The following is a 25059-nucleotide window of genomic DNA, read 5'->3' on the forward strand; positions in this document are numbered from 1 at the left end:
GAACTCAATTCACTTGTGCCTTAACATTTTGCCAGAAAAGGTTTCAGAATCACTAGGAAATAACCATATGACGAATGTCTGTTCCATCTCTAAAAGCCAAGCAGTCATGGTTGAAGGCAACTCACACAGTGGCTGCACTCCATGGTTTTGTCAGTTTCTACCTCCTCTGACTCAGGAGCCCCTGCTTTGCAGTTGGGCCATGAAAACGTATTAAAGAAACAAGACCATTCCCTCCTGATGGATCCATTCACCTGAGACATGTAGTCAATATATGATTTCCACGGGAGGGCCAAACAGTCACACTTCACTAAACCAATCCAACCAGGAGAAAGTCATTCAGAACTTATGGAAAAGTCAGAGCTACAGAGCATGTTACAGGAAATGCTTACTTTTCCACCATTTGAAGAGATCCAAACTAGATTTCTGAAAGATCACTGAATTGAATACAGTTTATAAACAGCAAACTACACAGAAAATATGTACCTATTTGTACTGTATGATACTGGCATTATATGTATATATCAATATACATTATTTTATCTGTTAGTCTATCACATTTTTGACATCAGAAATTCTCTTTTATCTTCCCACTGCACTTAGCAGGGTGCCAGGAACATATTAATGATAGTTACCACTTAATGTTGCATTTATCAGGTACCAAGTATAGATCTAAGCATTTTTATATTAATACATTTAATCTTTATAGCAAAGCTAGGAGGTAGGCAATATTATTATTCCCATCTTACAGAGGAAGAAACTGGGGCTGAGAGAAATTAAGTAACTTGCCCAGGTTAGTAAATGGTAGAACCAATATCTGAGTTAGTAAACAGATACTTGAGTTAGTAAACAGATATTTTAGTTAGCCAATATTTGAGTTAGTAAATAGTAGAATTAGTAAATCGTAGAGCCAATATTTGACCCCAGGGGGTGTGATGCTCCAATCTATGCTCTTAGCCATCACGCTATTCTTTCTCAACATTCTACACATTCAATAACTGTTACTAAAATGATTATGCATGGATCCTTCATTACAGAAGCACTGTAAACCATTATCTTCTCCAAAATAGGTCAAACATTTACTTTGTATCTATGCAATTAATTTCTCAGAAAATGCTATTTAACTTGAAGCTCAATCCTTATCCACTTCACAATAATTTTCTAATTAGTGGAGTCCAAATTAATAAGGTCATGCTTTCACTGTCAGAGCCAGTCCAAAAAATCTGCACCCATGCTCACGTGCACACACAGAGAAAGAGAGAGAGAGAGAAGAGAGAAACATTTCCTGGCTCCAGGATTCTACCCCCTCCAAAAACCTCAGACTGCTGAGCTCTTTCTGAATTACTTGGAACTTTCCCACAGCCCTTTGTACCATTCTTGGACACTTTCCTTCATTTCTACCTTATATCATTATTTGTATAAGCTTGACAAAACAGGGGAAATCAGGAGACTATCAAAAGAGTGGAGATTTTTATACCAGAATTTTTTTTTCTTTTTTAACCAAAGGTACTGTTTCAGGATAATATTCTTGCGGGCCAAATTCATCATATCCCTATTTTAATAAGATCATTTCTGGCAACATTCATGGAATTATTAAACTATGTATATTTTTTAAAAGTAGTTTCAGATTTCTGTCATTTCAGCAAGAAATGTCTATTTATTGAACAAAATGAAGCTGTACTGCCTTAAAATTCTGCTGTTTCTTGCAGACAAATCAGCAGGAAGCATATAATCTAACCCTTTGGGGTCTGAACATAATATGAGGCCTGTAAAAATGCTATAAACTCACAAGGATTATTGTCTTGCTTTGGGTTCATGAATTCTCCCCCAGATACCCTTAACTCTCAAAGTGCAGACTGTTATTTAAACCAATATTCTACCAACAGTCTGTGGATTCCCATTGTCTAGATTATACTGGGAATGCCACTTTATATATAAAGACCAACCAATGTATAGGTTTTTAGAACAAATAATGAAGAAAGACATAAGAAGAAAGACTGTCAGGCATTCTTTTATTCCCCAATGTTTTTAACACTATGTCCCAAAATCCAAAAACAAGTATTAGTCATTTTTTAAATGTTTAACCCAGAATTTAGGGAGAGTATCAGACACACATTGTTCTTTAATTATTATCATCCAAATCTATACTCCATTGTAACTCTAATTCACTACTAGACAGAAAGAATTCACTACTACCAGAAAGAATGAAGAACCAATCTCATTTATCAAAAAGAAACTACCCCTGATTCAGAAATGCAAAACGTATTATAGCTACCATATGACACATCAATTCCACTCTTAGGTATATACCCAAACAAAATGAAACCTTATTTCTCCATAAAAAAAAACTATGCATGGGTGTTTATAGCAGCACTATTCACTGTAATGAAAAAATGATAACAACCCCTATCTCCAGCAACCAAATGAATAAGCAAAATGTGGCCTATCCATATGATGGAATATTAGTAAACCATAAAAAGAAAGCACTGATACATGCTACAACAAGGATGTATCTTGAAAACATGTTAAATGAAAGAACACAGTCACAAAAGACCATACAGTGGATGCTAAGATCTGAACATTTATGCTCCTCCCTCCAAAATCCATATGTTGCAATCTAATCCCCAATATGATGGTATTATGAGGTGGGCCTTGGGGAAGTGATTAGATCATGAGGGTGGAGCCCTTATGAATGAGATGAGTGCTCTCAAAAAAGGGCTGAAGAGATCAGAGTATCCCTTCTACCATCTGAGGATACAGTAGACTTCGTAAGTGTGCAACCTAGAAGAGGGTCCTCACCAGAATCATGCTGGCATCCTGATCTTGAACTTTCAGCCTCCAGGACTGTGAGAAATAAATTTCTGTTGTTTATAAGTCACCCAGTCTAAGATATTTTGTTACACTAGCCCAAAGAGACTAAGATAGTGTGCGATTCCATTTAGGTGAAATCTCTGGAACAGAAAAATCTTTAGAGACAGACAGTAGGTAAGTGGTTGCCAGGGTTGTGGGAAGAGCAGCGACTGCTAGCAGGTACAGGATTTCATTTTAGGGTGATGAAAATATTGGGAGTCCTCAACTTAATCAGAAGAAAACATCAGACAAACCTAAATTCAGAGGCATTCAACATAATAATCGATCCTACAGTTTGAACCAAAATTAGATCTTATGGCAAAACAGAAGCAGCAAAGATGTGGACTAGCTCTATGACCTTGATCAAGTTACTTATGCTCACTGGGCCTTGGTCGCCTCATGGTAAAATAGGAGCTTACAGGGTTGTTGCATATAGTAAAAATTAAACATTCTGTGATATCCCTAGCATGAAGCAAACAGATGCCCATGAAATTTTTATTTTTGCTGTCGTTATTAAGTCGGCCAGGTCATTAAGATTAAGCCTTTGGCAACCAAATGACTCACTTGAGCTGTGCTGTCCAATAGCATAGCCAGTAGCCATATGTGGTTATTTGAATTCATTAAATGTAAAAATTCAGTTCCTCAGACCCATGAGCCACATTTCACGTGCTTAAAAGTCCTAAGTGTCTAGTGCCTACCACATTCAACAGCACGGATCTAGAAAAACATCAAAAGATAAATTTATATAGATCTAGAACATCTCTGCCAACACTGTGCCAGAAAACGAAAAATATTAAAATTATCACATGCTAAATTTTACATCCAGCTTTAAATTTTTACATCTACTTTAATAAATTTAGCATCAGCTATTGAGAGCTCTGTCAAGGCAAAAAAAAATGGAGAATGAACTAAGTTGATGAATGTCCACTGAAAACATTTGCAAAATATATTTCAAGCAAGGAAACAAAAATAAATCAAACTGTATTCAAAGTCCTTATCACATCTGCACCTCCAAAATGTAAAACTATGATAGTCTCTTATTATTGAAAAATGAAAGGAAGAAGGAGTTACATAAATGAGAAACAGGAATTTCTAATCAACCAAATGTTTGTGACATCAATTTTTTATCTATAAATTGTATTTTTTAGAAAATATTTTTAAATATTTCTCTGCAACTATTTCCAGTTCACACGATCTTGTTGGTGTCCGCAAAGGGAGGCATAAATCTCAAAAGATGTGTCATATTTTAGCCTAAGTCATTTTCTATGAAACAAACCGGTTTTTTCCACCATTGTTAGTTGTGTCTGTTTTTCAGTTATAAAAAAACTTCATTTTTATGATTTTTATAAATAATTGCAAAAAAATTATAAAGTTGTTTCTCATTTTTATTGTCACACAAGATGCTATAACTACATGGAGAATAATGCAGACTGGAATGCTTCCATTAAGTGGGCACAAGCAGATCAAGAAGCTCTACAGTCTTCAGAAAAAAGGAAAAGGTGGGACACGGTGACTCACGCCTGTAATCCCAGAACTTGGGGAGGCCGAGGCAGGCAGATCACGAGGTCAGAAGATCACGACCAGCCTGGCCAATATAGTGAAACCCCGTTTCTACTAAAAATACATAAATTAGCCAGGCATGGTGGCACGCACCTGTAGTCCCAGCTACTCAGGAGGCTGAGGCAGAAGAATCGCTTGAACCTGGGAGGCAGAGGTTGCAGTGAGCCAAGATCGCTCCACTGCACTCCAGCCTGGGCGACAGAGCAAGATTCTGTTTCAAAAAAAAAAAAAAAAAGAAAGAAAGAAAAAAGGAGAAGCACCAGTCCACTCTAATTTAGGTTAAGGAAGATTCTGGGCTACCATGCATGATGTATTTAGTTTCAAGTATCAAAATAATAATGAGTCCAAATATACGATGAAATGTTGAATAATAAGTGAAACATTCCCCATTGTAACTCAAATGCTTTCACATTCAAGATATTAATATATCCCATTTGAGGAAGTCAAATGGAGTCCCTGTAAGAAAAGGATGAGCATTTGGCTTTAAAGTGAGTGCACTCTGTTTGCCTTATTCCAGCTGGAATACACCGGTAATTATGCCTGGAAGTTGCAAAAGGCTTTCCCCATGGGAGCCATAAGTGCTTTAAAAACATGGGCTAATCCACCTTTATAACATCCCCAGGCTGCAGAGACAGGCCTCATACTCGGTGAGACACAAAAAAGTTCAAGTGATTTTCCTGAAGTTAGGTTTTCAGATGGGAATTTGTATGTTCTGGCTCAACACTGAACCAGAAGATTGAAACAGACCACTAGAAATGAAGGATGTTTCAGCATGAGTCAAAGTCTCTGATGAAAGGGTGGCAAATTCCCAAGATGTCAGACCCCTTGGCAGAATATTGGTGGCCACAGGAAGTCTTGAAAGAATGGCTCTCTGCTTACTCAAAAGGAAGTAAGAGCTATATTAACATCCCAAAGAAGTGTTCACACCCTAGATATGCATTTGTAATGTATTTAGGCCCTCCATTTGAAATAAAAGTGTTTGACTACATTGTTCATGTGCAATTATAAAACAGATAACAATTTTACACTTGATTTCTGTCAGATATTCAGTTTGTATTTCAACTCTAATTCTCAGATCATACTTAAGTGATTAATCTAGCTTAAGTATGTCTGGCAAGGAAGTCAGTATCTGTCCTTAACTGTGACTAGTTTAAAGAAACCCCTTTTCAGAAACCACATTTTTCCAGGCTTTTTTTTTTTAACCGATAGACCATCTTGAACTTCATATGCATCTTAAATCCTGGGGCACCAGTACAAAATTTACATCCAAACAAAATCCTGCACAAAATACTTACAGAAGCTTTATTCATAATTGCCAAAACTTGGAAACAATCAAGATAGGTAAATGGAAAAACAAACTATGTTACATCAATAGGTAAAAGGAGAAACAAACTATGGTACATCCATACAATGGAATACTATTCAGTGAAAAAATGAAATGAGCTGTCAAGCCATGGAAAGACATAGAGGAACCTTAAGTGTATATTGCTAAGTTATAGAAGCCAGTTTGAAAAGGCTACAGACTATTTGACTTCAACCATATAACATCTGGAAAAGGCAAAACTACGGAGACAGTAAAAGGATCAGTGGTTGGCAAGAGCTCGGGACAGGGAAGGAGAAATGAATAACAGGTGAAGCACAGGGAATTTTTTAGGGTAGTGAAACTATGCTGTATGATACAGTAATGGTAAACATATGTCATTCATTTGTCAAAACCCAGAGAATGGTACAACACAGAGTGAACCCTAATGTAAACCATGGACTTTAGTTAATAATAGTGAGTCAATCTTGGTTCATGAATTATAATTAATGTACCATATTCATGCAAAATATTAATAACAAGGGAAACTGGAATAGAGGGTGAGAAGTAACATGGGAACACTCTGTACTTTCTGCTCCATTTTCCTGTAAACTGAAAATTGCGCCCCCTCCCACCCAAAAAAAGCCTATTAATTTTTTTACAAAACCGATAGGCCTTCCCAAACTTCAAATGCATCCTAAATCCTGGGACATTCATCAGGAATTTTATCTGATGGAGAGTTCTTACGGTGAACTTATTTTTTTATGAAATGATGAGTTCTAAAAGCAACGTTTCAGTCACTTTACATTTAAAAAGACTTTACACTCTCCTTGATGTTGTTTTATTAAGCTAAATAAAGAAAAGAACTTTACAAAATTCTGGCCAAGGGACAGAGTTAATAAACATAGTAGAAAGAATTAGCAACTGATTTGTGAACTGCTGTCAGCATTTTCCACTAAGTAATCAACTAACTTCATTTGCTAGATTCTCTCTCTGTCACTCTGCTTCTCAAGTACATTACTAGTTTTTATTTCCATTATTATTAATCAAATTTTAACCTTTATTATAAATTCCTCAGGACAGAGACCACGCTTCAGCTAATTCTTATCTTCAACGTTGAACATACTGAGAAAGGACAGGAGTGGGAAAGCGAAGAAGAAAGGAAGGCATGCCTTATAAGAATTTCTGCATACCAATCAGCCTCAGCAGGAAATACATACAACACTCAAATTGGGCATGATGCATTCAAATGGAATTTGATCAAGGGACAACTTTTAAAGTCATGGTGAGGGTTAGTGTTCATGACAAGGAATGGTTACCCCTTTCGGTGCTGCAAAGGTCGAGGAGTGTTTCCTAGGATCCAGAGAAAGGAGGAAACGTGGGGAAGGATAGAAGGAGACACAGAGAAATGGAGCCAGCAGGTGGAAATCTAATGGAGAAGAGCTAGGGGAATAATAAATCTGATTATACAGCTGTTAATAGACTGAAAGAAATTAAAAGGGGTCACAGAGGTAATTCCAATATTAGTAACTGTTAGAAGCAACTACTATCCTTAGAGCTGAAGAAACAGAGGGGGGTTGTGGAGTTACCAGAATCTGGGTGCTCAAAGGAGGGGTTGGTTCTAGAAGTCTAAGTGGGGCTGGAGGAACGGGAGGTGTACAGTGTATAAGTACACCTAATCAAGGAGTACTGAGGGGCAGGAGCTGGGGCAGGAGCTGGTAGAGCCAAAATTAAAAACACCCAACATCATTCTCAGTCTGCCCTCAGATCTCCTGAGTTCTTCACATTGGTCAAACCTGGCTAGAACCCAAAGGCAAGAGTGTTCACTGGCGTAACCCACACAGGTCAGTCACCCAGGGTACAAAGCAGGATGGAAAAGAAATCCAGGGGAGCAAATGTAAGATACCTAGCATACTTGAAAACACACAAGCAAACAAGCAAAGACACAGCTCTAAGCAACCTTCACTTCTATCTATTATGATCATTAGTCTCAGGCCAACCTAAAGTTTGAATCCTAACTTCTGTCACTTTGTAGATGTGTGTCTTTGGGCAAATGATTTAACCTTTAAGCCTCAGGTTTATCACTAACAAATTACAATTAACTAGAGTAACTATTTCAGAGTCATAAGGATTAAAGAAGACAACATAAATAAAGTGCTTAGTGCCTGTGTGCAGGAAGTACCATTATCATCTGCCCCACAGCACACACTTAAATACAGTTTCTAGAACATTGTCTTACACTTATTTTGATCCCTTTACTATTTAATGTTAAGTTTTCTATATCCCAAGTACAGAGCAGTCTTTCAAGGCAGGCAAGAGCTGGATAATTTTACTCCTTTGCTATCCCTCAATGCACCTACCTGATATAAAGCTGTGTAAACATGGCAACACAATAAATGTTTACTAAAGAAACAAGTAACTCCTCTAATAAAAGTAGAAAGGCTTAACAAATTTATTAACCTGAAGAACTGAAGTACCATTAATGAAATCACTAGCTATTTTTCTCTGGTCTATAAAATTTTCATGCTTCCTCATGCAGGAGGTTCTTCTTATGTAAAATTCAAGTAATTCAGCAGATATACCTTCTCAGCAAGTGCTTCAAATTTTAATATACACAAACTATCAGTCACTCCAATTGGGGATAATAAGAAAAAGAGGGAATTTGGGTTTGGAAACGGAAAAGGGAAACAAAGCAGATGACAGAGCAGTAGTAAAAGTCTTGGGAAAAATAAAGAAAGATGAGAGGAAGTAAGTGCTGGTCCCGCAGGTGCCCGCTGGTAAGCAGAGTCTGTGTAGATGGAGGCCACTGGGAAGTGTGTAAAGGAGGCTCAAACAGCAGGCACTCAGGCAGGCAGGAACTGGTAGAGCCAAAATTATACAGTGTATGCTCCTTTGTATTGGAAAATACATAGGAATAAGTACTTTTGTTAAATAGATTGAACAGAATTACTCAACATCCCAGATAACCTGGATCTCTAGGACCACTGTGGACTAAGGAATTAGGATCCTGGAGGCCTGCTCTAAGAGGCCAGATCCATGAAATGAAGTCAATGGTTATGAGCATTAAAAAACGAAAAAAAAAAAAATCACTAAACATTTGAACAAAGGACCAGATGGAGAAGACCATGGCCTCTTGGTATGACTGTTACCTGTCAAGAAAGAAAAATTAACTACAAACATGTCACTGTAATTATGAGGGGTGACACATCTAGAAACCTTAATAACTGTTCCAGTCAACGGGAAAGCAGAAACCTCACATATTATGTATTTTAAATGGAAAGAATTTAATACAGGAAGCTGATTATATAGGTGTTAAGAGACTTTAAAAAATAAAAAGAGGTGACAGAGGCAACCCCAATATTAGTAACTGCTAGAAGCAGCAACCAACCTTAGAGCTGAAGAAACACAAAGGGAGATGTGGAGTTACCAGAATCTGGGTGCTCAAAGGAGGGATCGGTACTAGAACTTTAAGTGGAGCTGGGGTTGGACAGTGGGGCACACAGTGTAATTGCCACTTAGACCCGGGTTAGGGGCCATGGTAAAGTTGGCACAGTGAGTTCCTAAAGAAACTATAGGCTAGACAAATCATGAGTAAACTTCCATTCACAATTGCTACAAAGACAATAAAATACCTAAGAATACAACTTACAAAGAATGTGAAGGACCTCTTCAAGGAGAACTACAAACCACGGTTCAACGAAATAAAAGAGGAAACAAACCAATGGAAGAACATTTCATGCTCATGCATAGGAAGAATCAATATCGTGAAAATGGCCATACTGCCCAAGGTAACTTATAGATTCAATGCCATTCCCATCAAGCTACCAATGACTTTCTTCACAGAATTGGAGAAAACTACTTTAAAGTTCTCATGGAACCAAAAAAGAGTCCGCATTGCCAAGACAATCCTAAGCAAAAAGAACAAAACTGGAGGCATCACGCTACCTAACTCCAAACTATACAAGGCTACAGTAACAAAAACAGCATGGTACTAGTACCAAAACAGATATATAGACCCATGGAACAGAACAGAGCACTCAGAAATAACACCACACATCTACAACCACTGATCTTTGACACACCTGACAAAAATAAGCAGTGGGGAAAGGATTCCCAATTTAATAAATGGTCTTGGAAAAACTGGCTAGCCATATGTAGAAAGCTGAAACTAATCCCTTCCTTTCACCTTATACAAAAATTAATTCAAGATGGAATAAAGACTTAAATGTTAAACTGAAAACCATAAAAGCCCTAGAAGAATACCTAGGCACTACCATTCAGGACATAGGCATAGGCAAAGACTTCATGACTAAAACACCAAAAGCAACGGCAACAAAAGCCAAAATAGACAAATGGGATCTAATTAAACTGAAGAGCTTCTGCACAACAAAAGAAACTACCATCAGAGTGAAAAGGCAACCTACAGAATGGGAGAAAAATTTTGCAGTCTACCCATCTGACAAAGGGCTAATATTCAGAATCTACAAAGAACTTAAACAAATTTACAAGAAAAAAACAAACAACCCCATTAAAAAGTGGGTGAAGGATATGAACAGGCAGTTCTCAAAAGAAGACATTCATGCAGTCAACAGACACATGAAAAAATGCTCATCATCACTGGTCATTAGAGAAATGCAAATCAAAATCACAATGAGATACTATCTCATGCCAGTTAGAATGGTGATCATTAAAACGTCAGGAAACAACAGGTGCTGTAGAAGCTGTGGAGAAATAGGTACACTTTTACACTGTTGGTGGGAGTGTAAATTAGTTCAACCATTGTGGAAGACAGTGTGGCGATTCCTCAAGGATCTAGAACTAGAAATACCATTTGACCCAGCGATCTCATTACTGGGTATATACCCAAAGCATTATAAATCATGCTACTATAAAGACACATGCACACGTTTACTGTGGCACTATTCACAATAGCAAAGACTTGGAACCAATCCAAATGTCCCATCAATGATAGACTGGATTAAGAAAATGTGGCACATATATGCCATGGAATAGTACGCAGCCATAAAAAAGGATGAGTTCATGTCCTTTGCAGGGACATGGATGAAGCTGGAAACCATCATTCTCAGCAAACTATCACAAGGACAGAAAAACCACACTGCATGTTCTCACTCATAGGTGGTAACTGAACAATGAGAACACCTGGACACAGGGCGGGGGATATCACTCACCGGGGCCTGTCTGGGGGTGGGGTGCAGGGGGAGGGATAGCATTAGGAGAAACACCTAATGTAAATGACGAGTTAATGGGTGCATCAAACCAACATGGCACATGTATACTTATACAACAAACCTGCACGTTGCGCACATGTACCCTAGAACTTAAAGTATAATTTAAAAAGAAAGAAAGTAAAAAAGAAAGAAAGAAAGAAAGAAAGAAAGAAAGAAACTATAGGCTAGGGCTGTTGCTGGCCCTAGGAGAAATAGTGACAGGAGCTGAAAACAGCAAAGTCCTTTCTCCCTCCTGCATTTCAGTTCTCCACCAGTGTCTCCTACTGCCAGGAACAAACTGGAAATCCAGCAAATCTGGGAAACGTAATTTATAGAGTTCCAACCCCAGCCTCACAAAACAAAGTATAAAATGGAGAGATTGAAGTTGAAACCCACAACTAAATAGTCAGCACAGTTTGCTATCCATATTTTCCCTATTAGGTTTCAAGTCCCTCAACTGAGAACTCTCCACTATGGGTGTTCCAAGAACCTAACCCTCATATTTGAGAACTAGCGAATGCTATGAAGCTTTTCTGAATAAAAATAAGTTGGAATATTTCACTAGAACACCATTCGTCTATCAGGATTATAAATCTATCTCCTATTTATTTGGGCCAGAAGTTTCATAGGATAGAGCATAAAGAAATGCTTTTATAATTCAGAACACTGCCCAAATCCAACCATTTCTTCCAACAAAGAAAAATTCTTAATAGATTCCGAGCTTCCCCAAATCTGTTTAAAGATCCTCAAATTCTCCTCCACAACGTTGGCCTCAGTCTGTGATGAGGTTTAGGGGCCCTGAGAGAAGTGAGTATGTTTTGTTTCACAGGTGGGTGAGAACTGAATCTCTAGGGGCCAGAAGGTTGTCATTCTCTAAGAAAGGGTCCACTGATCCTTGCCTCCTAGTATTCACTCTCCTGTGTAGTTCCCTCCCATACCAATAGGACTGACCTGTGTGGATATGCATACCTGCAATATGATGTTGCAGAAATGACAATGTGTGACTTCTGAGGTCATAAAAGACATGAGGGTTTCTATTTTGCTTTTGCTCGGATTACTCACTCTAGAAAATGCCAGCCACCAGAATGTGAAGACACTCAGGCAGCCCTACAGAGAGGTCCATGAGGCAAGGAACCTCATTCCTTAACCTTCTCCCAACAGTCATGTGAGTGAGGCACTGTGCAAGCAGACTCTTGTGGCCCAGTCAAGTCTTCAAATGAATGCAGCTCCAACCACCATCTTGACCGCAACCTCCAAAACACCCAGAGCCTAACCCACCCAGCTAGGTTGCTCCCAAATTGCTAACCCACAGAAACTCTGTGAGAGAACAGATGTTTACTGTTGTTTAGGCACTAAAGCACGAAGTTTAGGAGTTATTATGCAGCAATAGATAACTAACATACCCTCAAAGCACCCTCCTTAATTATAAATTCTCTCATTCTTAGTCAAAAGAACAAGATTCACTACACATGCATTGCTCCTGATCCCTTGATTGGGCCTGAAACAATCTTCTAGCTTCATAAATGTCATGTATTTATTTATTATCTAGTTTTTAAGATACAGGATCTCACTCTGTTGTTCTGGCTGGAGTGCAGTGGTGCAATCATAGCTCACTGCAGCCTCGAACTCCTGGGCTCATGTGATCATCCAGCCTCAGCCTCCCAAGTAATTGGGATTACAGGCATGAGCTACTGCGCCCGGCTTAATGTAGCGATTTAAAGAGTTTAGCTGCTCCCATCTTCTCTATCTATTCAAGTACTCTTTTAACATATCTTGAAATTTCTGTCAACTAAAGCTAAAAGAGGAATTAGTTGCCCATGAAGTTTTAACTCGCCAAACAACTTTACCAACACCTTCACTCAAAACTGCTTTTGAGTTACAGGAAAAAAAAAAAAAAAAAGATAAAACTAACCAGTCTCTTTAGAAATTTTAAATCATTTTAACGTTCTTAAAGTGAAATCATTCTTTTAATAATTAGAAATTAGATGCATTTATAGACTGAAACATTGTAAATCAAGCATAGCTAAGCAAAGTCAAGCCCCCTAAGATTGTTCTAATATCAAAAACATTTAAGCAGATAATCAACGAACCAGTTACAGAGGTTATGAAAATATTTTTTATACTAATTGGAAGGTGGGACTAGATCGTCTTCAAGGTTCCTAATACACTAAGAAAGTTCTACAATACAAGTCTCTGGATATCCTCCCGAACCTGTACAGTAATTCTCATCAGGTATAACTAAGTGTTGAAAGCAACCTATAGTTCACAAGAAAAAAAGAATTTAAATGGGTTATAAACATAAAAAGAAAATGTGCTCAGCTTCACTAATAATTAAAGTAATGCAAATTGAAAATAACTAGTAAAACTAATTTTCATGTTCCAGATTGCAAGCTTCAGAAAATGCTTAACAAGGGTAAAGGTGGAAAAACAGACATTTCAGATGAGGGTACGAGTCTGTTCATCAGGCAATTTTGGCAATATATACAGTATTATAATTTTAAATGTATATTACCATATGTGACTCAATATTTAGTTGTTAACAAAACTATCCATTCATCTCTGTTTGTAGGAACAAAACTCAATAAACAACCTAAATGTTCACCAACTTTTAGAAACAGGTAAATATAGTACATCCATACGATGAACAGCACGCAACTTATAAACAGAATGAGTGGGATCTATATACGTGCTGATATAAAACACTCTTCAACATATACTGTTAAGAAGAAAAACAAAATACGCTCCACTAGTGTGGAGCCCAAGGTGGAGAAGAGATCTGTAAGCAAAGAAAGTGTCTGGAAGCAGTTTTTAAAATGATGTTCATAGTTACCTCTAAAAAGGGTAACCAGAGACTTGGGAGCAGGAGGAAAACTTCTTATTGTATGCTCTTTTGTATGATATGTATATATTATATTTTAATTTTTTAAGTAAGGGGGAAAGCTAAATGGGGAAAAAGAACAAGAGAAAAAAATAAAGGCATAAGTTATAGCTACTATTCAACTAACTTGTAAGCAGTCCATCAAAGGAACCAGGGTCTGGTTTGGGGCTTAGAATACTCACATGCATGCTCAACCATTAAAAATGACCTCCAGCAGGAAAAAAAAAAAAAAAAATGCTTCACACCGTCAGTATGCCTCTCACTAATTAAGGAACAAGAGCTTTCTCTTGCCATCTTAATGCAAACCACTAACTCAAAAACCAGAGGCTTCCATAAGATGAACATCCTCCTGCCTGACCTTAAGCTTTGTGAATCAAGAAATATGATGGAACTACTGCCTTTCTTTGACTGTTCAGGCAAACAGTGGCAAGGTTAAAGAAATAAAAAGAAGTTGGCATTAATTTCACTAACTGGTGGGAGTTACCCAGAGCTCACAACTGCTGTCAAAAAGCTGGCTGCTCCTGCCCACGGACTCCACCCATAAATGTCAGTTGTGATTTTCTTCTCCACTGACCAAACCCTTTCTGAGACTCAGTGAGCACTTCCCAGATCAGTGATCTGCTTAAAAGAAATCTACTAAGTGGCTGTTAATTATTCTCACTGTGTGTGACACAGAAGGGAAAATGAAGTAGGGCAACACACTTTCAACGTTCTTCTCTTTTTCTCTTTTGGCTAATATGCTAAAGATGGAAGATCTTTTGTATCTTGAAGTGGGCTTGCTTTAGCAACAGAAGTTAAAAGCTGTTTGGTTCATCTAACTATAAATAAATTATAACTGTCTAAAAACATTCATTTTAAGTGTTATCAACTATGTAGTAGGACCTACTTTTAAAACATGGGTGACAGAGTGAGATCCCATCTCTAAAAAAAAAAGGAGGAAAATACCCGGGGTTTTTCTTATAAATTATTTAAGTGATGTTATCATTAGATTAAAGAAAAAAATGTCAAACAACTTCACCAACACCTTCACTCAGATGCTCAAATGTTTTCAATTCAAACCTGGCATATGTGTAGATTTTTAAAACTGCTTTTGAGTTACAGAAAAAAAAAAAAAAAAAAGGATAAAACTAACCAGTCTCTTTAGAGGTTTTAAATCATTTTAAGTTTACTTAAATAGAAATCATTCCTTTAACAATTAAAAATAAGATTCATTTGTGGACTGAAACATTGTAAGCCAAGCATAGGCCCAAAGTCCATTTCTATAATCAAAATATTAATACCTGAAAAAAACTGAGGATGTATTTATGAAGAAAATACCAATTCGCCAAGGCCAGAATGTACAGAAAACCTTCCAACTATAATAATTTGTAAGAATATATATACAAATATAAACATGTTGAGAAGAACACATGTAACCCTTAATCTCCACATCTCTGTACAATGTAAATTCCATGAGATTGGAACTCTTATCCTTTCTGCCCTACAGAAATGCCTGCCGCATTTGTTGCTCACTAAAATAATAATAATAATAAAGCTTACTTTTATAGAGGCATCTATTTTATTTTCTTAGCGGTAAGATGTCTAAAATTCATAACCAGCTACCTTAAGGTTTTGTCTAATCTTCATGCAAAAAGAAAAGCCATATTCAACTTAATTTCTTGAAGTAACATATACTCTCATTACATTTTTAGTTCAATAAATTGTAATAAGCGTGCATGCTTATCAACATTTAAGTATGTTTTAAATTGAATAGGCCTATCGTGGCCAGTGCAGGAATCTAATGACCACTCTGGGCCGCACTTCCCAAACTGATGTCCATGGAACATTGCTACCCATGGTATCACCAGAGATGTCCCTAGGAAGGATTCTGAGAAACACGAAAGTAAAGGTAAACAGGTTTCTTCACTGTAGTATTTCACAGAGTCTTGAATATTAAATGCATATCCACTAAGTACGTTCCCAAACGTATTTGTGCAGGAGTTTACACTCTTCTTGTGGTTGCCGTTGAGTCTCTTTTCCTCTAAAATATATAAATGAATTACATAGAGCTGTTATGATCTACAGACTCACCTTCCCAGCACTGAGACCTGAGGGAAGTTACTTAATGATTAGACTACCCATCAAGAAAATGGAGATAAAGATATGACTTAACTCATATCTGGCTTTAAGGGAATCCAAAATGGATATATGTTAGGTAATAAATAATTGTTTTGATTATTATCATTATGTCCGTTTTCATCTGCTCAGGCTGCAGTAATAAAATATCATGGACTGGTTGACTTCAACAACCGAAACTGATTTTCTTAGTTTTGGGGACTGGAAAGTCCAAGATCAAGGTCCAACAGGGTTTGGTTCCTGGTCAGGACCCTTTTCCTAGCTTGCAGATGTCTGCCTTCTTGCTATATACTCACACAGTGGAGGGGGAGAGAGAGTTCTCTGTTATCTCTTCAACATAAGGACATTAACCCAATTAGATCAGGGCCCTACTCTTATGATCTCATTTAATTTTAACTGCTTCCATAAAGGCCTTATCCACAAATACAGTCACATTGGAGGCTGGGGCTTCAATATATGAATTTTGAAGGGAGACACAATTCAGTCCATACCAATTCCCTTTCCATCTGATTTATATCCTTTCACTCCTTACTATCTACTATATTGCTAAAACAATAAAAATTGGAGGCAGTTGAGATGTGAACAGGTTTGTCAATTTACTGCTGCCACAGCACCTGTGGGGGCCCAGAGTAGGGTTGCTGGCTTGGCTCTTCAAATCAAGTGAATGAAGCCATTCTACCGCGAGAAGATGGTAAATAAAGAGAAGTTGTCATCTGGCTTCCTAACCCAGCCATCAAGTAAACACCACGCTGTATTATCATAAAGGGGTTTGACACAGAAAGAGCTTGGGCATGAGAAATAAGGGCCCCACATATATTTTACAACTCTTCTCATACTTAGCAGGAAAACCACCTGAAGAAACAAGGTTTTGCTACTACTGGACCAGCTAAATCCATAATGCTATAAATTAAGAAATTTCCACATGGTGTATATCAAAACAAATCATCATAATCCCATGTGACCAGAATGTAAAAATATGATGAAAAATAAAATAAAAAGTCAAAGGACAGACTAAAAGGAAATATTTGTCTTAAAAGTGACGTTTAACATTACTATTAATATGTGTATGGAATGCAAAGAACAGAGCATATTATCAAAAACAAAGAAAACAACCAAATGTACTAATGAATAAATTAGAAACACAAAAGAGCCGATAACTCTTCAGTCAAAGGGAACCTGTGGGAACTGCTTGCCCACATCATGGTGTTTGGAGGCTGTGTATGTAACTGCACTAGGAATGCCCTCTCTTTGTTCTCATCTTGCCTCCAGGCAAAGGCCTGCTCATCTTTTGAGCTGTACATACATATCACCTGCCCTCCTATGCTGGCCACATTCTCCAGGTACCTCCTCAAACACCTTTTTATACTTGAAGACTTCACGTTACCTACTGTAATGATTTTCCCCATGAGATGTGGAACTTTTCTGACTGCAAAACTAAGCCTTTCTCACTTTGCATCTCCAGTCTCTAGTATCTAGCACAAGTTCTGACACAGAGTGGGTATTCAGTACGAGGTCATTTAATAAATAACTTTCATCACTCTCAAGGCTGTAATAGGAAACAAATGGGAGTTTTATAATAATGTACTTACTCAAAGAAATACACTTTTAAACATTTACTATGAAACAAATTATATACTTAACAAAAAAGTAAAAAAAAAAAAAAAAGTAAATGATAAAAATTGTTTCAACCCTTCAGAAAAGTAATATGGCAATACCTGTGTAAGAAATCTCAGCAATCCCAATTCATGCTAGGCACAGTGGCTCATGCCTGTAATCCCAGCACTTTCAGAGGCCAAGGCAGGCAGATCACTTGAGGCCAGGAGTTTGAGATCAGCCTGGCCAACATGGTGAAATCCTGTCTCTATAAAAAATCAATAAACAAAAATTTAATTTAAAAAAAAACAGCAATCTATTCATTTTTTCTGAGTGTCAGTCAGAATTTTATCCAAAGAAAGCAGCAAAAGAAGAAAATTAGCAGGTATAGAAATTTGTATTTAAAACATCACAATCTGAGAAAGTATTTATATAGGAGGAAAATGAGCAAAGTATCCCACATCAACTTACTGAAATACTATGCAACCATTAAAACTGGTAATTTAAGACTGCATTTTTTAAAATGTTTAAGGTGATATGTGCAACAGTTCATCACACATGTATTTGAGAATGCAAAGTATGTCATTTCTGGCATATTGTAAACACAGACTTTTAAAAATGAAACTATTACATTATTTCTTTAAACAGCTTGAGGTATAATTTACATACTATACAATTCACTCATTTAAAGTGTACAGTTCAATGGTAATATGGTTTGGCTCTGTGTCTCCACTCAAATCTTATCTTGTAGCTCCCATAATTCCCATGTGTTGTGGGAGGGAGTCAGTGGGACATGACTGAGGCAAGTCTTTCCCTTGCTGTTCTTGTGATAGTAAGTCTCACGAGATCTGATGGTTTTAAAAATGGGAGTTTTCCTGCACAAGCTCTCTCTCTTGTCTGCCACCATGTGAGATGTGCCTTTCACCTTCTACCATGATTGTGAGGCCCCCCCAGCCATGTGGAACTGTAAGTCCATTAAACCTTTTTCTTTTGTAAATTGCCCAGTCTAGGGTATATCTTCATCAGCAGTGTGAAAATGAACTAATACAAATGGTTTTCAGTATATTTACAGAGATGTACTAAGCATCAACAAAATCCATTTTGGAATACTTTAATGATCTCAAAGAGAGCCATAGCTGTCAATCCCCCACCCTGTCCCATTATCTACTCCCCACTACCACTTCCACCTCAGCCCTAAGCAGCCATTAATCTACTTTCTGTCTCTATAGATTTACCTATTTTGGACATTTCATATAAACAGAATCATACAATATGTGCTCCTTTGTGATTAGCTTCTTTCATTTAGCACAATGTTATCAAAGTTCACTAACGTTGCAGCATCTATCAGTACTTCATTTCTTTTTATTAATGAATAACATTTCATTGTACAGATATGCTGCACTTTATCCATTCATCAGATGATAGACACTGGGATTGTTCCCACATTTTGGCTATTATGAACAATGCTGCTCTGTCCTTTCATGCAAAAGTTTCTGCACTGACACACATTTTCATTTCTCTCTGGTATATACCTAGGAGAGGAATTACTGGATCATGTCATAATTCTATGTTTAACTACTTGAGGAACTACAGACTGTTTTCCAAAGCAGGTGAATCATTTTGCAGTCCCAGGGTATGAGAGTTCCAATTATTCACATCCTCACCAACATTTGCAATTACCTGTTGTTGTTGTTGTTGTTGTTGTTGTTGTTGTTGTTGTTTTATTCAGGCCATCCTAGGTAGCTCACCATGGTTTTGATTTTAATTTCCCTGTGAAGTGGTAGCTCATCATGGTTTTGATTTGAATTTCCCTGATGGCTAATAAAGTTCAGCACCTTTTCATATGTTTATTGGCCATTTGTATATCCTCTTTGAAGAAACATCTGTTCAGATCCTTTGCCAAGAATTTTAATTGGGTTGTCTTTTATTATTGAGTTGTAAGAGTTCTTTATATATTCTGGATACTAGTCCCTTATCAGGTATGTGATTTGTAAAACTTTTATTTCTCTGGATACATTTAAAAGAATAATATTAAGAAAGTGAAAAGACAAGTCACAGAGGCTTTCAATGGTTTTTAGTATTTTTAGAGTTGTGCCAAACATCCACAAAATCAATTTTAGAACACTCTGATGATCTCAAAGAGATCAAACCACAGAGGCTTGTCTTTTCACTTTCTTAATATTATTCTTTTAAATGTATCCAGAGAAACCTAAAGATCATATTTTATTCCCACCATAATCCATATAAAACATACATTAACAAGACTTTAAAAATTTACATTGTGTGCTTTCCTCCTTGAAATCATATTTCATTCCTCCTCTCCATCCGAATTTCAACCTAATGAAATAAATACATTAATGCTTAAAGTCTTTTACTGACTTACAAATACTCTATCATACTTCTCTGCAACATAAAATTTCATACATACTTTAAAATTTTTAAATGGCTTTGATTTCCTGTGACCACAAAACTCTGGGCTTTAATATTTTTCTTCTAGATTAATTATAATTATTAATATTAAACAAAAAGCATGTTTATTGTGATAGTTATTAAATACAAGGAAAAAATCTCATTGGTAATGAATTGCTTAACAGGGTGAGAGATAGTTAAGAGTCTGAAGATTTGCCTGACATCAAAACTATAAACTAGTCCTTTGATGATCAGGACTTTGAAAACCTTGCTTGGGTCAATATACCGTGGTAAGATTACAGATGGAGGAGAGTGTTTTTTTCTAAAACAGAAAAGGGTATGGCAGGCTGGTCTGAGTGCAGTGGTGTTTACAACTAATTGATTACAACCAATTACAGATTTCTTTGTTCCTTCTCCACTCCCACTGCTTTTGACTGCCATAAATAAATAAATAAATAAATAAATAAATAAATAAATAATAAAAGTAAAGGATATGGCAGAAGAAAAGGTAGGAGATACCCAAACCATGGGTGTGTTTTCAAGGGATATCAATTTTCAGAAAGAATACATCACAAGGTAAGGATCTGGATATCAACTCTCTTCTAACTTTTGAGGTGTACATACCTCTTGGAAAGTTTCCTTAAGTGTACAGGTTCCCCAAGCGGAAGACAGTTGCTGTGGAGCAGCAGTCCCCAACCTTTTTGACACCAAGGACCAGTTTCATGGAAGACAATTTTTCCACAAACGGGGGGCTGGAAGGGTGGAATTGGTTTTGGGATGATTCAACTGCAATACATTTATTGTGTACTTTTTTCCTATTATTATTACATCGTAATATGTAATAAAATAATTACACAACTCACCGTAATGTAGAATCAGTGGGAGCCCTGAGCTTGTTTCCTGCAACTAGACAGTCCCATCTGGGGATGTGTGACAGTGACAGATCACCAGGCATTAGATTCTCATAAATGGCATGTAACCCAGATCCCCTGTGTGCTCAGTTCACAGTACTATTTGTGATCCTATGAAAATCTAATGCCCCCACTGGTCTGACAGGAGGTGGAGCTCAGGCAGTAATGCTTGTTCGCCCACTGCTCACCTTCGGCTGTGCGGCCCAGTTTCTAACAGGCCATGGTACCAGTCGGTGGCCCAGGGGTTGGGACTCCTGCTATAGAGGATCTTGGAGATGGTTGTGCTCCTTTCATTATGCATAATTCTTGTTATATTACAGAACGTCTCATTTGCTAACACTTCTTTCTATACAGAATAGAAGTGGTACCCTATGTAGAGAAAGGAGCTTACATTCTCTAATAAATATAATGAAACAGGGTGGGTCAAAGCAGTCAAGGTAAACTCAAATAACCAAGTAGGGCTGTATTAAGCACTTGATAAAAATACACCCAAATGCTGATTAATTTTATGTTCTTTCTACTTTTTACCCTAAAAGTTTGACGGCTTCCAATCACTTGCTACACTAGACAGTGATATATAAATAAGCCTAAAATAGTTACTTTTAAAATCAGACTTAAGCTTGACAAGAGCTCATGACTGGATTAATATTGCTTACAGTCATCTAAATGTCACTTTGACAAACTAAATGTTTGTCTTGATGACATCTTCCCCTAGGCATATGACACTTCCATTAACTCCAGTGTTATCTTTGTTAGAAGCAGAAGAAGATGCTTCATTGTTTTCAGAATATTCATAATTTACAAGGCCTCTCTTAGGTCTTGATTTATAATTGCTCATAACATTAAAGGGAAAGATCTCTGCACAGATGCTAGCCAGTGTGTTTTTTTTTTAATTAGTATCGATTTCAAAGAACAAAGTGTTCTCTTTGGAACAAATAATTAACGACAATGATCTAAATTTTAGATTAAAATGTTACCTTATAAAGTATAACATTAAAAAATGATGTTACACTAAATTTTACAATAGCAATCTTGAGCGACTCTGAGAAACTTTGCAAATATGAAATCATGGAAGAATATAAATTCATAATAGTCATCAATTCCATCCAACAAGCATTTAATTAAAAACTAATCTTGAAAAAGACCCTGTGATAGAAACTGTGGAGAATAAACACAATTTAGCCCTTGAAAAGATTCTGATTGCCAACCTGGCACCAACAAATACACAAAGAATTTATAAGGGGACTCATTATTTAAATATTTATCTCCAAACTTAGTTGTCATAATTCAAAAATACTCTCTAGGAAACCAATCACTTATAAAATCAGCTTAGCACTTAAACAGTCCTCCCTGCCTGCCCTTACCACCAATGGCATTAAAATGCAAACAAATCAACTACAAATCTTGCAAAATAGACAGTATTCCATGAGACTGATGAAAGTAATTCTGGAAACCTGCTTAAATAACAAGACCACAAAAAATGAGGCTTTCAGGATCCTCTTCATAATTAATAACCAAAGAAGAAGAAAACTACAATTTTATAGATGCTTTAAAAGAGAACAAAATATATATCAAATGTAAAAAAAATTGGAAAAATTAAAATGGACCCTCTTTATGATTATGCTTATGCAAAGGATAGTGTGTTGTTTTACCATATAAACTGTCAGAAAACTTATTCCCCAAAAAAACTTACCAAATTCATTTGTTTTTTCCTAATAATTAGCACATACTTGCAAATAAACACTGGGACAAACTTTCTTTTGATGATTATCCATTTGTTTTCTAAAAGACTCAATCCTAATCAAACTTTCTATGCATATTAACCATAAATTTTTGACCTTTGCTTTCTTTTGCTCTATAAACAGCAGTTTTATACAAATACAAAGTTTTATACCTTCATAGCTACTAGTCCAAAAAAGATACTTATTCAATTAAACATCTTTTAAAATATTTTAACAAAGTACAAATATATTCACAATATAATCTGCTGACTAAAGTCTCCAACAAAGTTTACAGTACCTACAACAGAATCTACGGATGCCTACAATAGTTTGTAGATTGCTTTAGTTTACAGTTACATCTACTGCTTTAAGAAATACCATTAATACAAATGCATGATTTACAATATACCCGTTATAGCAAGAAAAAAAGAGATTTATAAAATAAAATGTCTTTTACGCATTCATTATGCCAAGTATTTAAATGATTACTGTCATTATGACATAAGAATAATGCTCTTTTAGTGATAACAGATAGATTTTGTTAGCTCAAGGACCACTGAACAGCCTGTAGGAAGTTCCAAAGTAAAATTTGCCTATCCTTTATGTAAAATAAATGAAACAATAGCAATCTCTGTGTATTCCTTAAACATAAACTATGCTGATTCCATTTGTATTAATTGGGCCTTAAGTAAATAAATTGTTACAAATAAAAATAAACAAAATTTTGGAAACTAGTAAACACCACTGACCCAAATTTGGTTTTAATTGTTTGCATATATCTAAGAAATTTTATCGTGAGGTACACATTAAAAATTAACAATTATTTCTAACTTATGCATAAGCCAAAATGTTCACTTTTACCATGGAAGCAAAATTTACTTCTGAAAATACCCTACATAAATAATATATAAACATATAGAGTTTTGATACAGACTTACATCTTCTTATGTTCTATGAATCCAAATGCAAAAGTCTCCATACTTATGTAAATGAACACATTTTCATTAATTTGGAACATACTGATATTATATGACTCTGTGCATACCTATGTACACTGTAAAACAATTTTTTTTTTTTTTTTTTGAGACAGAGTCTTGCTTTGTAGCCCAGGCTGGAGTACAACAGCACAATCTCGGCTCAATACAACCTCCGCCTCCCAGATTCAAGCAATTCTCCTGACTCAGTCTCCCAGGTAGCTAAGACTACATAGGCATGCGCCACCACACCCAGCTAATTTTTGTATTTTTAGTAGAGATGGGGTTTTGTCATGTTGGCCAGGCTGGTCTCGAACTCCTGACCTCAGGTGATCTGCCAACCTTGGCTTCCCAAAGTGCTGGGATTACAGGTGTGAGTCACAGTGCCCAGCCTGTAAGATAAATTTTCACAACGTTTCTAGTGACAACATACTTTCTAGCCTCAACTGCTGGAAAGAAAATAAAAAATATAAAAACTAACTTTCCTTTTTTAAAACAAGTAAAGCTTTTAAGTGGAAAAATAGAGCCAATACTCCTCATTACAACATGGACTGGGCACTAAAAGGTTCAGAGTCAAAAATGTCTTCATTCCCCAATATAATAAAAGATATAAGAGCATTCTCTCTAGTCTGGAAGTCAGATTATCTTTACTGTTTTGTCTTAAAAACTGCTTTCCAGGGTACAAGATAGCCATGCTAGTTAAATTCCTTCTACTGCCCACTTTACACCTGATGTAACCATATAGGTTGGCATCTTGCAGTACCACACCCATGATAACCACTGCCAATCACTTTACTCCAAAAAAGAAGAGGGCACTAAAGGCAATTACCACCCACAGCACTGAACAGGCAATAAATACCAAAAGATTCTTGATTCAGCCTCTGAGACAGTTTTGTTATCTTGAGGGGATGCCTTCCTGGACTCCCAATGGCTCTTCCTGGACACTCAGTGGTTCTTTTCATCTTCATCAGTATGATTCCACCAATGCAGGCCCACCATTAGCCTACCTGTGACAGTCTTCACTCCCCCAAATCACATGGCAACAAGAGAACTGTCACCATCTAGGCAGTAAAACTGCTGCTGAGCAATTCACAGAGAAGATGGATTATAACTGCATGGACTCAAAAGAGCAAACAGAAAAATTACGCTACTGGGTGTCTGATTTTTTTTTTTTTTTTTTTGGTCTATTGTTTTTAATCCCCTATTCTGAGAAGCATTTTTGGTCTATTCAGTTGTCTTCTCTTCTGCATTGAAGGGTGAAACATCTTCCGTGTCATCATTACTGTCCTGTTGCAACATGGCAGCCACGCACTAGCCCCTTGATCTTTATCTTAAATGGATTCACCTTCAGTGACCTTTTTCCAGTGCCATTTACCCTTGAGTTTCCTGTATCTTTCTAGTTACAATTAATAAGCAACATTCTAGCCACATCTAGGCAGACTAAAATCATGTGCTTGAAGGGACTTTCTGCTGTGCAACCTGGTAACCCAGTCCCCGAGAGCCCTTCTTAGCACCAACTGTGT

At 36.7% G+C, this 25059-nt stretch overlaps 1 protein-coding gene and 1 pseudogene across 1 annotated transcript in view; both read right to left on the reverse strand.

Annotated features, from left to right (window-relative positions):
* Positions 1–25059, reverse strand: part of CDK14 (cyclin-dependent kinase 14) — a 603701-nt gene that overhangs the window by 543751 nt on the left and 34891 nt on the right. The gene's annotated exons all lie outside the window — the stretch shown is intronic.
* Positions 24045–24835, reverse strand: LOC105550964 (annotated as a pseudogene).

Source organism: Mandrillus leucophaeus, unplaced genomic scaffold (genome assembly GCF_000951045.1).
Source record: "Mandrillus leucophaeus isolate KB7577 unplaced genomic scaffold, Mleu.le_1.0 Scaffold50, whole genome shotgun sequence".
NCBI lineage: Eukaryota > Metazoa > Chordata > Mammalia > Primates > Cercopithecidae > Mandrillus > Mandrillus leucophaeus.